Genomic DNA, 17917 nt, shown 5'->3' with positions numbered 1-17917 from the left:
TGCTGCTTTAGCCCAGTTGACAATAGTCTCCAATCAGGAAACAACAACTACTATAAAAGGACTTCCTGGAGCCCTTACCTGTTGCCAGTGAAATGTTGTGTTTTCAAACGCCAACCTGGTTCCCAGTAGTATGCAGACTTTCTATCCTTCCTGTTCAGACAGTGCAGTCTGCCTTCTGGCTCCAGTCCAGTTTCAGCATTCCGGTTACGTTTCGGTTCCAGCATCCAGCATCCAGCACTACGGTTTGAGCATTCTGGTTCCGTCATCCAGCATTTCAGCTGCATTCCGGTTCCAGCTTTTCGGTTCCATTCAGGGTTCAGCAATTCACTTCCTGTCTGGTCTCCTCTGCTAGTTCATCAACTGTACTTTCAGCTTTCTAGTCAACAGCCTATTTTCAGATACACCACCCACTCTGGTTGCAGACAGATCCTCAGACATGACAGTAGGTTACTACAGACATTTCCTTAGCCATTTCACCATTAGAGCTGCTCCACTTATGGACATGTTAAAAAAAGTTGCCTAAATAGATTAGCCTGCTCTGAGTCTACAGAAACTGCTTGGTCAGATCTTTGCTTAGCCCTCTGTTCCTCTTCAGTTCTACAAGCACCTGCCAGAAGTTCTTCCTCCAAAATGATGCCTCCGTTGTCGACTTCTTTTGTTTTTTAATTCCCATATCTTTATTAATTTTATATATTTTTTAAATAAGACAATCACATACAAAAATAAAATACAATACATAATCCAGTAAACTCACAGATCGCAAAACAACATAGTAAATTAAATTTAAAAAAAAAAACATTTCAAAATCCATACAAATTCACATTATCAGAATCTTAATCAATTTAAATATCTATAAAAAAAATTAATTAGTGCAATACATGTAAAGACAACAAAAAACAAATTAGGCGATAGCGGGTAAACCATTAGAAGGTGCTACACCAAAAGCTGCTACATCACAAAGCACATACTTAATCTAATAGGCTAATCAAGAGCTAACATACACAAAATTACTGAGGAGCACTAGTTGTAGTAAAAAATTATATATATTAATATCTTAAATTAAAACAAACAAAAAATCACATATAATGACATACGTATTCAACACGCTAGTATTGGCATAAAAATACAATACACAAATTTAAAATAAATAAAATAAAACATAAAACCTTACAATCATTACTGAGCTATTTATCCAGATGAAATTAATTTGTATTCCAAACACTCATATGGAGATTTTTAATATATATCCAAAGTCAAGTTGTGTTATATAGAATATTTCATCCACATGTGAATCCACATAAAGCTTTATCCTGTTACACATAGGGTTCACAGTTTCAGTGTATTTGACCCTTTAGCCACAATTCATTACTGGATCCAATACAAAATATATATGCTCTTTAAGAGGCAGCCTCTATTTAGGAAAAAATAATTAAAATTTGATATAACACTGTTAGGGAACACTTCCCAATATCACTATTCAAAGAACAACAGTCAGTCAGTCCATTTTAGGCATCAATGAGAAGCCAAAAAGATTTTCCTCTTGTACTGTCCACAATGGTATTAGTGTTTTACCTTACTTTCCAAGGAGCATTTCTCCGCCCCAAGAGGCAGAGAAATGCGTCATGTGTTTGCTAGTGACAAAGAAATCAACCTCTCCAGCATTTCAAGTCTAGTCATCATCATGGATTTTATGTTTTTTGGATCCTTCCCAATTTCATAGAAATCCGATGCTCCTTGGAAAGTTTTTATGAATAGAGAATACTCTTCATAAAGTGTTTACATTTTTTTTTAAAGCAGATATATCATCATCATCATTTATTTATATAGTGCCAACATATTCCGTAGTGCTTTACAATTAAGGATAAACATAGTAAACTAATAAACAAACTGGTTAAAACAGACAAAGAGGTGAGAAGGCCCTGCTTGCACGCTTACCATCTATGGGACATATAATTATCCAATATTATACACTCCATAGTGATGCGAAAGTGTAGATCCCTTCACTGTTCTTAATTATCTTAAATTAGTCAAATGGGTGTACATGAATCAATATTCACATATCCTTTCATATTATTACATATCCTCCAGAACTTAATTGCCTGAACAATAATGGAGGGGTAGTGGAAGTAAATTTACCTGCCAATCATGCTTGCAATGGTGTATGAGTGTTATTAAATTGACTCACCAACTTCAAATGTAAATTGCTGTCTTTGAGGTCAGATACCAAGAATTTGAGATGCGGTAATTGAGCAGCATATAATACAATTTCAGGTTGGCAAGGGCAAGAAGCACAGAATGTCTAGATCAGGCCTGTCCAACCTGCGGCCCTCTAGGTGTTGTGAAACTACAATTCCCAGCATGCCCTTCCAGCTATCAGCTGGTTGTCTACTGGCAAAGCATGCTGGGGCTTGTAGTCTCACAACATCTGGAGGGCCGTAGGTTGGACAGGCCTGGTCTAGATCTTTGCAACAAGCTAAACTTAACTTTAGCTCTCCCCCCCCCCAAATTAGGGAGTTCAGATATTTAGCAACTCCCCTGAAAAACAATGGAATAATATATGTTGGTGACTGCTGAAAAACATATAAGAACTTTGGTTTTATTATTATTTTTATCAGGTTGATTCTCCCCATTACAGAGAGTGATCATTTTCTCCAGGCAGGAATTTTAGTCTATAAATTATCTATCTGAGATTGTATATTTAATTTCACATATTCTGTAGAGTTATTTGTAACCCATATTCCTAAATATTTATATTTATAAGTCCATTTTAGCAGTAACACACATGGAAGAGGTGCCAATTATCTTTGTCTCATTGATAATACATTGTATTTATCCCAATTGATTTCCAACCTTGAAAATTCCCAAAAGTCATTTACCATCTGCAACAATGCCGCCAATGAGGTCTCATAATTTGATAAAAACAAAAGGATATCATCGGCATACAAAGCCACATTCTCCTCTCTATTCCCTATATGAATGCCTTTTAATCTTTCTATTATTGTGTATCATACATGCAAGTGGCTCTATCGCAAGCGAAAACAATAGAGGAGACAATGGGCATGCCTGTCTAGTGCTGTTATGGAATTTTTCAGGAATAATTTAAAGATGAAGCCTCTTCAGAATATGCTCAGTTTATTCTTGTATGTGCAATACAGACCTTTCAATTCAAGCAGAACAATGGTGATTACATATTAACTTTGTAAGCATTTTATGCCATAAAACCACAAACTAATACATAGATAAAGCATTAAACCAATAATATCACTACATATGACAGGACCACTCAATATCACCCAACATCCCCCAGATAAAGGCATAAATCCAAGTAGATCTTACCACATCCTTTGTGGTGTAGACTTGCTCACCACAACTTCAACAAGTTTCCCATGATGGACAATGGATGGCACATTTTATTTTAGACAAGTTGCAATATATAAATTATTATAGACATGTTTCCTCATATACATTGAGCAACACTGGCCAAGAAGCAGAAAACTTAATTTGTCAATATATATGCACTGTAGCTTTGTTAACTCTTAGGCGCCCTACTATTGTATTATAACTAGCTTTCATTCAACTTCCATTTGTGTAAATTCATCATCATCATCATCATCATCATCATCTATTTATTTTATGTATTATAGCGCCACTAATTCTGCAGCGCTGTACAGAGAACTCATTCACATCAGTCCCTGCCCCATTGGAGCTTACATTCTAAATTCCCTAATATACACACACAGACTGAGAGAGACTAAGGGCAAATTAATAGCAGCCAATTAACCTACCAATATGTATTTGGAGTTTGGCTGGAAACCGGAGCACCCAGAGGAAACCCATGCAAACATGGGGAGAACATACCCGACCATGGCCTGATAAGGCCATGGTTGGGAATCAAAGTCATGACCCCAGTGCTGTGAGGCAGAGTATGAACCACTAAGCCACTGTGCTGCCCACAATTGATTATCCGTATTAAGTGCCTCGTTCCAGTTTAAATGGATGTGAGAGATTTTTATCCAGTTTACAAATTTAGAACCAAATTCAAAATGAGATAACACTTGCCATATATACAGTGCAACTATTCCACTGAATTGAATGCTTTAGCTGCAGCTAAAGAGACTATAACTTGTATCTCTCTTGATAACAACTCCATTTGGAGAATAGTAAATAGTCATCTAATATTTATAGATGTAGATTTATCAGGCATAAATCCTGTCTGATCAGGATGAATTAGTTCTACCACTACTCTATTTAACCTAAGTGCCAATATTTTAGCTAATATTTTAACATCTGTTGTTAGTAATGAAATAGGGCAATATGACTCTGGGTATAGAAGATCTGTTCCCTGTTTAGGAACTACCACTATTATTGCCTCCACCATGGATGAGGAGAGAGTACTAGCCTCATATAACTTATTAAATGTATCTAGCAGTTTGGGTCCAAAAAAGATCCATATTTTTTATACAACTCTGCTGGTATACCATCTACTCCAGGAGTTTTTTTTATTAGAAAGTGACATAAGTACTTACTCTATCTCTTCAAGGGTAAATATCCATCCTTCAAAAGGGAAGAGAAACATTTTCCAGATACGTCCACAATGTATCCAACCCATATTTAACTTGTGATTTATAAACCCCTACAAAGTATTCACAGAATACTTCCACAATATCAAGCATTAAATATTGTTTTCCCCTCCTACTATTCAAAATAGCTGGGACTGCCACACCCACCTTCTCCACTCTCGTAAGATATGCCAGTAATTTACCACCTTGGGCATACTGCACATGTGTAGAAAAAATAATTGTACATTTAGACTTATCAAAAACATACTTAACCCCTTTCTTCTGTACTGACAGTCACACCCTTCGAGTATCCTGAGACCTATCCTTAATATATTCCTCCTCAAAAACTTCACATTTTTTCCCAAAACTTCTCTATTTCTAGTGGAACATTTAAAATCATTTACTTTTGTAATCAATGCCCCCCTTAAAAAGCCTTACATGCATTCCATATTAAAAAAGGGTGGGGCCATTTTCACATTATAGCCAAAAAACCCTTCCCACTGCACTACTAAATCCTCTCCCATACCCATCAAGATAATGCAGAAGGGGTTCATTTTCCAAAAAGATTGTCCTCTTGTGATAGAAAAGTCAACAGATAGAAGAAGAGGAGACCCTGCTATAGACTATAATACCCGCTGTAGAGTAACCTTAGAATTGGCCAGTATATTTGGTGGGGAAGATACAACAGATGAAGACAAAGATCCAGCAGGTGGTACATTCTTTAAACTACCAGCTGTAGTAGTGGTACAAGCAAACCGATCTGATCTTCCAGTTGAAGTGGTGTTACTGTTTTTGCCAATGTTTTCTGGTTTGCAAATATATAATTCTAGTAATTTAACACACACCTTTCTGCATACAGATATAATAAGATTCATTTTATAATTTTTTGCTCTATATTTTTAGTCCATCATGCATGACTTTAGCTTCGTCAATATGTTTTATATTGTCACATTAGAGCATTTAATCTTTTGAGAGTGATTTAGATTGCTGCTGCAGGGTATATACTTAGTTCAACAGTTTTTCACACAAGTAACCTCTTTATACAAATGCTGATAAGAATCAGGCCATATACCACCCTAATAGTCAATGATTGTCAACAGCTCCACACTCATAATAGTACGGTTACCACTTCGAAGAAACTTATGTTCTTTTCAACAAATATTCCACACTAACATTACACCATCCTATATTTAATGTCCAGCCTAAACAGATCCTGATATTATTTCCAATCAATACCAATGCCAGTAGCAAATACATTTGTGTTGTTCTTTTATAATTTAATCTTCTCGGATTGACCCATGTTGCTTCATCAATGTACACAGTCAATTCAGGTAGATCCAAACAAATCTTTATGATTTCAGATGTTTTATATTATTATTGGGATAGTACTTTTGCTTTCAGATCTGCTATAGTGTATATTAAAAAATTAGTTAAATACACATAATCCATGGATTCACAGATCCTCTTAGAGTGAATTTATATTACTGCATCAAATACATGCTAAATTCAGCAAGTTTTCACATAAATAGCTTTTTTTGTAGATGCCGGTAGATCTCAAGCCGAGCCATATTCCAGCTTAATAACAACTGGTTGTCAGCAAAAGGAAAAATGTTATTTTCTTGCCAAAGGAGATTCCACTCTAACAGTGAAATATCCCATGTGTTTTCAAGCCAAAACAAATCAATTTAAACATTCTCATGGACTCCAATGTCAGTAGAAAATACCTTTATGCTGATCTTATATAATTTAATCTTCTCAGAATACTTTGTATTGCTTCATCAATGTATAAAATCATTTCACAGGCATTCATCTAAATTCCACATAGAATAGTGCTGTATCATAAATAATCAGAGAGATGAAAGCAAGTCTTTTCCATTTAAAATATTTTAGATTATTAATGAAAGTTCTTAATGTTTGTAGGTTATTAAGTTGTAAAGATTTTACTTTTACTTTCACATCTACTATGGTGTTTATTTGCTTTTCAGCAGATATTTATATTTGACAGGCAGCATCAGGAGATGAGAGAGGCACAGAGGAATGGCACCGACAGCATGGTACACAGGTGGAGGAAACTGATGGCGGCAGTGGCCAAGGCAATGGCCCAGTTGACCACTGGGAACGGGGTGAACCAGACCCCCAGACAGCAGCAACCTCTACACAACAGACTATACCCGCACAACCAGCCCCTCTGTCTTATGATGAGAGCGGGGCAGTTGGGCTAAAGATCCAGCTGGGGGACAAGGCGACTGCAGCTGAGCGTTCACATATCATCGAGGTATTAAAGTAATTTTATAGTTTTCCAATAAGAATTGTCTAAGCGATTTCTTGTGCTTCCAAAGCACAAACAATTTATTTAGCAGATGCAATAGTGTTAACAGTTCAATACATAATTATAATACAGTACAGCTGATACTAAAGATACATACATACCGCTGCGCCCGCCTGTACCAGTTACAGTACTTCACTCCAGAATACTGTGGTCAGAGAATGACTGAAGCCAGTACCAGCAAAGCTGTATTATATACACTCAGTGGAAGATTCCTCTGCGCTCACTGACTTGATATTCAGTACTAATATAATATGCACGGTCTAGAGTAATATAGTACCCAATCTAATAAATTATATCACATTGGGCTCCTGGTTGTATACCTATCGTGGATTGGCTAATTGCGCTATTGATCTTTGAGCTCCTCCATAAAAGGGGTATGTCTGATTCAATACATACTGCGAAAACCAAAATTTCACACAAACACTGGAGGGAAAGGGACTTAGTGCAAGGAGAAGACATTAATCTGATTTACATTGTGTAATCACAAACAACAATATTGCGCTTAATATAAGCTTCTGATTACATACATAAATAAATCACTGTATAGATAACCCAAAGGGTTTTATTGAGGAGGTTGTGCACATATTCATTACATAAATTAGAAATTAGAAAAATGATAGAACCAAGGATAACATGTGTACAATTTACACATATAAGGATACAGGGAAAATGGATGGTCTATACCAGTCATGGCTAACCTATGACACTCCAGGTGTTGTGAAACTACAAGCCTCAGCATGCTTTGCCAGTAGATAACTAGCTGATAGCTGGCAAGGCATGCTGGGAATTGTAGTTTCACAACACCTGGAGTGTCACAGGTTAGCCATCACTGGTCTATACATATATATCATCCAATAAGGTGCATTAAAGATTATATACACAGATGTAGGTATCTGTTGGCACACATATAAGCATATATTGATTAATGGTTGTAGCGACCTAATGGATTCCCTACATATTTTGAAAACCTATTATGTTGAATGTGCTGGATATACTAATGTGCCATAGTTCAATGCACATGTATATTATCATTATATACACGGTCTTATTGATCCCTAAAGATCAGCTATCATCAAGTCCTCCTGCCGATGTTGACCCATGGTAACAGCAGTTCGAAAGGAGAGGCGAGATCCTACTGCACTAGATGTTCTCGGGTAGTCTCCTATCCCGTTACTTACCTAGCTCCGCCTTGCTTGGCTTACAAGTTCGGGTGGATTTGGGCATGGCCAAGGTGGTATGGCCGTAGGTCTCGAGCCTCTCCTATGTCTAGATGTGAGAGAACCAGGCATCTGGCAAGGTGGTGCCCAGTTTAGCATTTGTTGTACATATTTCTGGATGGATCTGTATATCAATGCAACGTCAAATCTAGTTCTATATTAAATCCTTTTGGGGTTAAGGTTCTGAGGTAGTAAATGGCTTTGGATTCTTCTCTATTCTGTTTGGTTACTAAGTTACCCCCTCTCCAATTTTTGGTCACTTTTTTGATACCAATAAAAGTAGTGCCTAGATGGCTTCAGTTGTGGGTGTCCTTATAATGCCTAGATAGGTGATGATTTTCTAACCCTATCCTAATATTCCTTAGATCGCAATCGCACGCACATGTTACGTGGCATACACCTAACCTTTCGGGTACCATTCGCCAGCCACTGCCCCGTCCTGTCCCTGGGAGTTATCAGAGACCACCGGAACCCAGGCTGTAGAAGAAGTGCTACAACTGCAGGAAAACCAGTCATTTAAGGATGGACTGTCCCACAGCCCCAGCACCCCAGACTCGTGGCCTCTAAACCAAGTCCTGGGGCCCGGCTAACTGGAGAAGGTGAGCCAGTAGAGACTGTTTCCACCCCTGCCAGCCCAGCCTGGAGAGATTCACTTGTTTGTCCAAAAGACCCAGCCAAAACATGTGGAGGAACCTACAGCCGATCCAAGTGGGACCCCTGCAGGGAGAAGGACTGAGAGACTCAGGGGCCTTTATCACTGTAGTGAGCTCTCATCTTATTGATCCTGCTGCAGTATTGCAGGGTTGCACTGCCAAAGTTACCATGGCACATGGAATGGAGAAGGAAGTGCCTGTAGTAAGGGTGTATCTGGACTGGGGAGAAGGCCAGGAGTTGCGAGATGTTACCATTATGGATGGCCTCCCAACTGACGTGATCTTAGGCAGCAATGTTTAGGGGTGGAATTGTGACCACTTTTCTCAACTCTATCACCTGGAGCTAAGCTGCTAAACTACAGTGTTCAGGATCTACAACTGCACAACCCAGCTCAGAGGAAAAGACTACAGCTGCTAAACAACAGCCATCACTAGCAACCACAGCATCAGCCAGCCCATAGGAGAAGACCACATCTGCTATTTCTTCAGGGGAAACAGCCAGCTCTTTGACTCTGGAAAGACTAAATCCCTTAGCAACGCAGAGAATGTTGTCCTTTGCCAACCTGATATTGTGGGATGATGCTCCTGTCCCTAGCAGTATGCCAGCTCCAGTGGTGAGTATAGCAGACCACAGTGACCTCCCTTTGACTGACCACACTTTGACTGACCCTAGTCACCCCAACATAACCCCCCCTGCAGCGTATCCTTACTTAGATGATAGTGAGGGCCGCAGTGAAAAGATCAGGGCAGTGCAGCTCTCTGATCCCTCACTGGAATGCATAAGGCGCCAGGCTGGCGGCAGCCTTCCAGCAATGGAGGAGGGAAGTGTGACCTGGTGTAAAGTGTTGATGTACCATGTAGCTAGGAAGGTAGCTGGGGATAAACCAGTCTGGGAACAAGTTCAACTGGTGGTACCATGGGGCTTTCGCACGCAACTAATGTCAGTTGCCCATGAAATCCCTATGGCGAGACACCAGGGAAGAGACCGAACACTGAAGTGCCTGATATAGAACTTTTTCACGCCTGGAATGTCGGGTGACGTCCGGGCCTACTGTAGGACCTGTGATGTGTGTCAGCGTCTTGGGCGTCCCAGTGCTCGTGCTCCACTCAGGTCCTTGCCAATAATTGGAGAACCTTTTCAGCGAGTGGCTGTATACATGGTAGGTCCCTTGCCTGTGCCCAGTAGATGGGGGAAGAGGTACATCCTCACAGTGGTGTACTACGCTACCCGGTATCCAGAGGCTGTATCTCTGCCCTCCATAACTGCGGAAAAGTTAGTGGACGCGCTGCTAGGGGTTTTTAGCAGAGTAGGGTTCCCTAGTGAGATCCTAACCGATCAACGGACACAGTTTATGATTGAACTGGTCCAGTGTCTCTGGGCAAAGTTCAGAGTGCAGCAACTCCTTACTGCCACTACATCCCAAAACTAACAGACTGTGCGAGCGGTTCAATGGCACTCTGAAGCACATGCTACAGGCATTTGTAACTCCGGAGGGGGACTGGGAATGCTACCTGCCACACCTCCTGTTTGCTTATCGGGAGATGCCGCAGGAGTCTACAGGTTTCTCCCCTTTTGAACTACTATATGGCCGCAGAGTCTGTGGAACTTTTCACCTGTTCCAGGAGTCTTGGGAAGGAAAGCTACCCATCCAGGATGTCTCTGTGGTGGAGTATGTGTTGAAGCTCACAGATTGGTTAGAGAATCTCATGGGGCTTGCACAGGCTAACCCAGCGGAAACACAAGCGAAAAGATGACTTGGTATGATCAGGGCACACGTTCCAGAGTGTTTGAGGTAGGACAGAAGGTCCTTGTTCTGATGCCCACGCGCCAGACCAAGCTCCAGTCTGCCTGGGATGGACCTTACTCGGTCTCAAAATGCCTGAGTGACATCACTTACGTGGTGTCATTTGATAACGATGGTAGGTGGCAGCGGACCTACGACGTAAATATGTTGAAGGCATGCCACGAGCATGTGGAGTCTGTAGCAGGAGTTTGCTGCTTACCAACTGTGGAACAAGAAAGTGACCCACTAACTGACCTCCTCGCAGATGCCAGAGGTAAAGGTGGTGTAGAGAAAGTGGTCTAGGATTTACAATTTAGTGCCCGCAAGAGGGAGCAGCTTGAGGCAATGCTGTGGCTCTTTGCGACTCAGTTCAGTAGGAAGCCCAGTTGCACTTCCTTGTTGATGCAGTATGTGGACACTGGTGAGCATAGGCCAGTTAGGCAACCCGCTTGTCAGGTCTCACCACAGGCCAAGGAAAGTATATACAAGGAGGTACATTCAACTGTATAACAACTGACTCTTTGTATAATAAAATCAGGGCACTATAGGGGGAGCCATCGGTGATGGAACCAGAGGGGGCTGTAGATGGCACGGGGGAGAGTGCTGATCTGGATACAGTTACTGTGGTCAGTCCGGCGTCCTCGCTCCCCGCATCACTTCCGGTTGTAACCAGAAGTCCAGAACCCAGCGTCTGGAGATTGGCTGGGTCTGAAGCTGATACTGAAAGTCCCACCCTCAGGTGCCGAGAGACCACAGTCAGTCAGCCCAGTAATACAGCTACTGCATCTGATTCCTTGATCTCCTCGCTTAGTACGGAGTTTATCCCGTGAGAGGCTGTCTGTCATGTGTCAGTGAGTAGTAAAATTAAAGTGCTTGTCTCTGTAGTTACAAGCGATTCTGCTATTATGATTACTGATGTTTCTAGCCAAGCCGCCTCTTCTAGTTCCATGTGTGTAGTGTCTTCTGTGTCTGAACATGCTAAGTCTGTGCCTGTTGTTGAGTGTAACCCTGAACAAGCTGGGATCCCGGTGAGTCAGGTACAAACAGAGATTATTGATACTATCTATGGTCCACTTAAACTGAAATGATTAAGAGGGCGGCAATCCTGATAGAGGATGTAGCTAAAAGAATGCCAAATATGCTGCCCTAAAAAGTGTGTTCTGTTTAGCAGCTGGAGTCTCGTGTTAAGGTGCCATCTGTACAGCAGGCGATTAGCCCTAGTGGTTCATTTGTGGCAGGTCCTAGTGGGGAGGCTAGGGTATGTATTAACCCTGTAAAGTCTAGTGCCCCCCGAATGTTGCTGATGGGTCTGTCTCTGTCGCTGGTCTGGTCTCATATGCAGGGGTTGTGTCAGGGGCTGAGCTCGGAAAGCTGCAGTAATTCCTCCTATGGGGCAACCGTCCAAACGGCGAAATGTGGTCCAATTAAAATTTATTGGAAAGGACCCCCGAGCAGGTTCGAGTTCCTTAAAATGTTTTTGGATTTTTTTAATTTAGTTCCCTCGGATCTCTTCGCTTGCATCCACCCTTTGGGTACATCAGAGTACAATGTAATTTTCTTGCCTTATCAGAGCCTTTTTGAGCAGGTGGTCTGGGTGCAAGGGAGGAGATCCGTGGGTACATTTTCAGGCTATAGCAGTCACTAGGCAGGAGCGAGTTAAAATCACCATCCTGGTACGGAACGAGTCAATTCCGGTATCTGACCTTATATATTGGCTAAAGAGGACTAAGATTGCTTTTTTACCTTGAAATAACAAGTGAAGTGAATAACTATGATTATCTTGTTACAATAGCACCTTCGAAGGGGCTGGATATATTAGGGAGCACGTGAAAAATCAGTTATGGAAGTTGATGTTTTGGAAGCAGAAAAAATAGTCAAGAATATGGATCTGAGCAACTTTGTCAAGGACCAAATTTTGATGGCTAGATGACTGGGCCAGAGTGTCTCCAAATGACAGGTATTGTGGAGTGCTCCCAGTATGCAGTGATTAGTACATAACAAAAAGACAGTTGTCAGCGCTTATCCTTCACACTGCATATCTGTGTGTGTCTAGCAAAATGAAAACATGAGTTATTAGTTCATATGTTGATCAAAAGATTTAAGCCTGCATCCCAATGTCAAGGGAACCTCATTATATGCAGGTCCTACACTGACCTATATGCTTTAAACATCATTAAAATGCAGTTAAGATCTGATGCACTCACCTCCCAGGTATAGGGGTTTACATCTAGCAAGAGCTGGCTTGTGAGCCACACCCAAATGTGCCTTAAATAGGCTTTATGGACAGCTGCCATGACAAAAAGGCAATATTTTGAAACAAAACCAGAGAAAAACAAGCCCGCTCTGGGTGTATCCCACATTATATATGACAGTTGTCTTGTTGTTTTGTATACATATATGGGCATTTATATTGCCACGCAGCTGGTACCACATACAATATGGGATATGCCGAGCGCGGGCTTATTGCCAAGCAGCTGGTGCCATATATAATGTGGGATATACCGAGCATGGGCTTGTTTTTCTGTGATTAGTACCTACCAAAATTGGTCCAAGGAAGGACAACAGGTGAAACAGCGACAGGGTCAGGGACACCCAAGGCTCATTGATGTGCATTGGGAGTGATGGCTAGTCTATTCCATAGAAGGGCTAATGTAGCACAAAATTGCTAAAAAAGTTAATTCTGGCTACAATAGAAAGGTGTCAGAACACATAGTGCATTGCAGCTTTCTGCATATGGGGCTGCGTATCCACAGACCAGTCAGAGTGCCCATGCTGATCCCTGTCCACTGCTGAAAGCACCTACAATGGGCACAGGAGTGTCAGAACTGGATCATGGAGCAATGGAAGAGGGTGGCCTGGTCTGATGAATAAAGATTTTTTTTTACGTCATGTGGTTGGCCAGGTGCGCTGTTTACCTGGGAAAGATATGGTGACAGGATGCAATATGTGAAGAAGGCAATCCAGCGGAGGCAGTGTAATGCTCTGAGCAATGATCTGCTGGGAAACTTTGGGTCCTGGCATTCATGTAGATGTTACTGACATGTACCAATTACATTGTTGCAGACCAAGCAAACCCCTGCATGGCAACTGTATTCCCCGATGGAGGTGGTCTTTTTCAGCAGGAACATGCACCCTGCCACACTATAAAAGTTGTTCAGGAATGGCTTGAGGAGCATGACAAAGAGTTCAAAGTGTTGACTTGGCTCCAAATTACCCAGATCTCAAACCAATTGAGCATCTGTGGGATGTGCTTGAAAATCTAGTCAGAGCCATGGAGGCACCATCTAGCAATTTACATAACTTAAAGGATCTGCTGCTAACGTCTTAGTGACAAATGTCACCGGACACATTTTGAGGTCTGTGGAGTTCATTCCTTGGTGAGCCAGAGCTGGAGGGGGGCCTACGCAATATTAGGCATGTGGTTTTAATGTTGTGGCTGATCTGTGTATGTGCAATAAATAAATAAATATATACTAACTCGCTTTTACCAAGCAAATGAAAGAACATGGAGATTTTAGCCATTTGGAATTCTATAATGAAAAATAGATGTGCAAAATAGTTTGTTTTCTTAGGTGAAAGGATAAATAACACATCCTCAGTAAGCTGGGAATTGAAAATGAATTGGAGGCTAGAAATAAGGATTTGTATTTTGCCCTTACCTTTTATAACTTACAATTTGACCTATATGACAGCAAATGAAATCCTACTAAAATGTCAAACTTATGCAATGACCTTTTTAAATAAGGCTGAAATGCCAACTAATTAATCAGTTTAAGATTTTAATGTAAGGTTCCTACTGAAAATTTGTTGGAATACTCCCTTCATATCCCATATTTTTTTACAGTCTGATTAGCATAATGTTAAACTATTATATCCATACATCATTAATTTACAAATAGTCTTTGAGTATATAGTTCTTTTGAGACAGGCTTGAGAATATAGCACCTTTCAAAAACTCCAGGCTGAAAAGGAATATTTAAAGCCTAATGAAAGTATACCACTTTAAATGTCTTAAATGGATCTAAAAATTAATAAACTGTTTTTGTGTTTGTATTTTGTCCTCCAAAAAGTTCAGTGCCCAATTAAATACCCCAGGGTTACCAAATTAGTGCACTTTTTTGTATTAAATGTTCCTAATCTAGTCATTCGGATTTACCCAATACTGAAGTGGGAGTTAATGAACCAAGCTGCAGTCAATTAGATAACTATACTGTTCACATCAGTACAGAGTGTTTCAGAAGGTGTGTTGATCATGTTGGAGGTAGTGACCTATCCTCTCATGTGTGAGAGAGGGCAGAGCTGCATATGGTAGAGATGATGACATGATACCAGTAGGTGAATGGAGGCAAGTAGGATGCTACAGATTGAGAGTTGGATAATGGATGGAGTAGATTCCCCAACATTTACTGATATTTAAAACTCCCTGTTTCCTTTGCAACCAATGCATCTACATAATGTGCATACAATTTAATGTAATCTCCAGGGCACTACAATTGGTGTGCATATTTAAATCGATGTATTGTCTCCTACGGGCTCTGTTGTGTACAGCGTAAGCCAAACGAAATAAAGGGATTTTTTTCATAGAGAATCAATAATAAATGTTCTTTACACCCTTTATATATCATTTATTTATTCCTGTATGCAGCATGTATTGTAAACACATGTACACATACATATTCGCAATAAAATCTCATTTATTCGCTAACATGCTATGTCTACATTTTATCTAACTATAGTTATATGATCTAACTTCAGAGTGGAAATCAATATTGTGCTTATATACAGTATACAAGGTATGTCTATTAAATAACAAGACAAGTGATTCCATCTAGTAAACAAAGCAGTCAAAACCGGTTATAACTGCATACGTAGTAACCTTGAACCTGTCTGAACCTATATGACAAGCTGCAACACTCTATGATGTTCAGTTGATTGTGAGTAGCCATTTAGTTTGGTTGTGTTTTCTGTAGAGTGCCAAATGCTTACTACTATGACTGCCTGAATCGTGCACGTGTGTTTGAGTGGCACAAAAGATTTAGCGAGGGAAGTAAGAATGTCAAAGATGATGAATGCCCTGGACGACTTTGCACTTCAAGAACCGAAGAAAATGTAGAAAAAAATCAGCCAGATTGTTCGAAAAGACCGCCGACTCAGTGTTTGAATGATAGCTGAATCCGTGAACATTGACAAAAAAACAGAAAGGAAAATTTTGTGTGAGGATCTTAACATGACGAACGTTTGTGCAAAGATGGCTGCAAGGGTTCTCACACAAGCAGGGGCGCACGCAGGATTGTTAGGGGGGTTTCCCCCCACCAAAACCCCCCCCAAAAAAACCGAGAGCTGCTGCACATGCTTCTTTGACAGCGCCGTGGCTGCTGTATAGTACAGTGCCGCTAAGTCAGGCACTGCGTTAGCCGAGGGTAGGGGTTTCTGGAGACCCATCAACCCCCCCTGCGTGCGCCACTGACAAGTGCAAAAAGAATGTTACCAACCTGACCACGTTCTTGTCAAACTTGATGGCAGAATTTGGGAAATACAGTAGCTTATCGAACTTCAGAATCAACTACACTAAAAGCACAACCCTTAACATTTCAGCCCCAGATCATGTGAGAATAGGCCTTCTGGTTGTCTTCCTGTTCACTCTCTTGGTATCTCTATTGCCAAGTTTAATGCTCGTCTGTTTCAAATGAATTACTGCACCGTTCTGGCTAAAATCCATGGAGAATTAAGCAAATGATCTTCGCAAAAATGTTTCTGGTTCATGAGAAGAAATATCATAAAAATGAGCACTATTCCCAATAATTTTTTCAAGGTTCTCCAGAAGGCTGTTCGGGATTTTGTCTGGGAGAAGGGATAGGAGGCCACAGTTTAAACATGCTATTCTATTTAGACATCAGGGTGGAGTGCAACTCACTATATTCATGAGCAATCACTACGTAAGCTATATTTATACTCTATGGGGAATACCCACGACAGAGTGGGAAATCCCCATAGAGTATAAATACTGTTAGCGGCTATATTCCATTCATTAGCATCGGGCTGCTTGTAACTGTACAAGCAGATGTCACGTCTTTTGTGGATTGGGTTTCTTTTTTAATCAAGCATATTCACATTTGGATTTACAAATATGGGGGCTCTTGTGACCTTAAAAAACAGAAGACTGCAAGCAATTATGTGGTCATGATAACCAGAAGAACCGAAGATATTTTCAAGCATGGACAAGCTTTTAAGTCAGATTGGTGAGAATATTGGGAATTATTATTTTTAACAAATTATTGTGGTAATAAAGAGATTGTGTTTTTATTTATTTTTATGACATTTTTGTGGTTTTAATGAGGTGTGGTGGATTTATTAACATTTTGTTTTGTGGAACTACAGGTCTCAGCTAGCCATTGGTGTCAGGTCCAAGTGCCAGCATGACCTGGCTGCCATGGGTATGCTGGTGCTTGTAGTTATACAAGCACCAGCATGGCTAGACTGTTTATGGCACCCTGGCATGGCTGGGACGTTTAGTTCCACAAAACAAAATGGCGTCTATTTGGTTTTTTTAACTCTACAATCGTTGATATTATCCTACAACCACGCCCAGGGGTGTAGAAAGAGCCCTAGTGTTCTCAGCACTGCGCTGGTTATTCCTGGAGGGGGAGCACACACACTTTTTTTTTTTGCGGACCCCACTCCCAAGGAAATCCAGCCCAGTGCTAAACAGCCTTGGGCTGGTATGTCACACAAATTTTTTACTGATTTTCGCACAACCAGCAGTAGGCTGGCGGCACTAGGGTTAATAGTGCTTGGAAGGAGGGATGCCACACATTTTTTTTTTAAAAAAAAAACAAAAAAAACAAAACAAAGAACATTTGCAACGGAGTCAGGTGACTATTTTGAATTTCAGTGCCATTGCTGTTGCCCTTTCAAGGGTCAACATTTGCTGCACATCCACTGTAGAACAATGTTAATATAACAGCAGTCACAATGCACGTTGAATGCATTGTTTGATTTACTTTTTCATTGGCAACCAATCTAATATTATTTTGGGCATTGAACTATTTGATGGACTTATACCTGAGTGTAGCACAAAAAAAAATAATTATAGGGGATGTTTAACAAATTAAAATTTATACTGCATTTTAATAAAATTTTAAATATAGTGATATTATGCTGTTGTGGGTATGATGTCGTATCACATACAATTATTCTACAAGTTTCCAAAAATGAGGAAATGAGGAAATGGAGTCAGAACGTATAGGGATAAAGGAACCCCAGCACCAAGAGGCTCCTTGTAGGCTGTGCAGGCCATGTGCTTTTAGGGCACTCTTGCATTTGGAGTCACTGTGAGAGCAGAACAGTATCCAAATATTTAGTCTCTATGGAGCAA

The sequence above is a fragment of the Mixophyes fleayi genome, chromosome 8 (assembly GCF_038048845.1).
Source record: "Mixophyes fleayi isolate aMixFle1 chromosome 8, aMixFle1.hap1, whole genome shotgun sequence".
NCBI classification, from domain to species: domain Eukaryota; kingdom Metazoa; phylum Chordata; class Amphibia; order Anura; family Limnodynastidae; genus Mixophyes; species Mixophyes fleayi.
Note: the sequence above shows the minus strand (reverse complement) of the source record.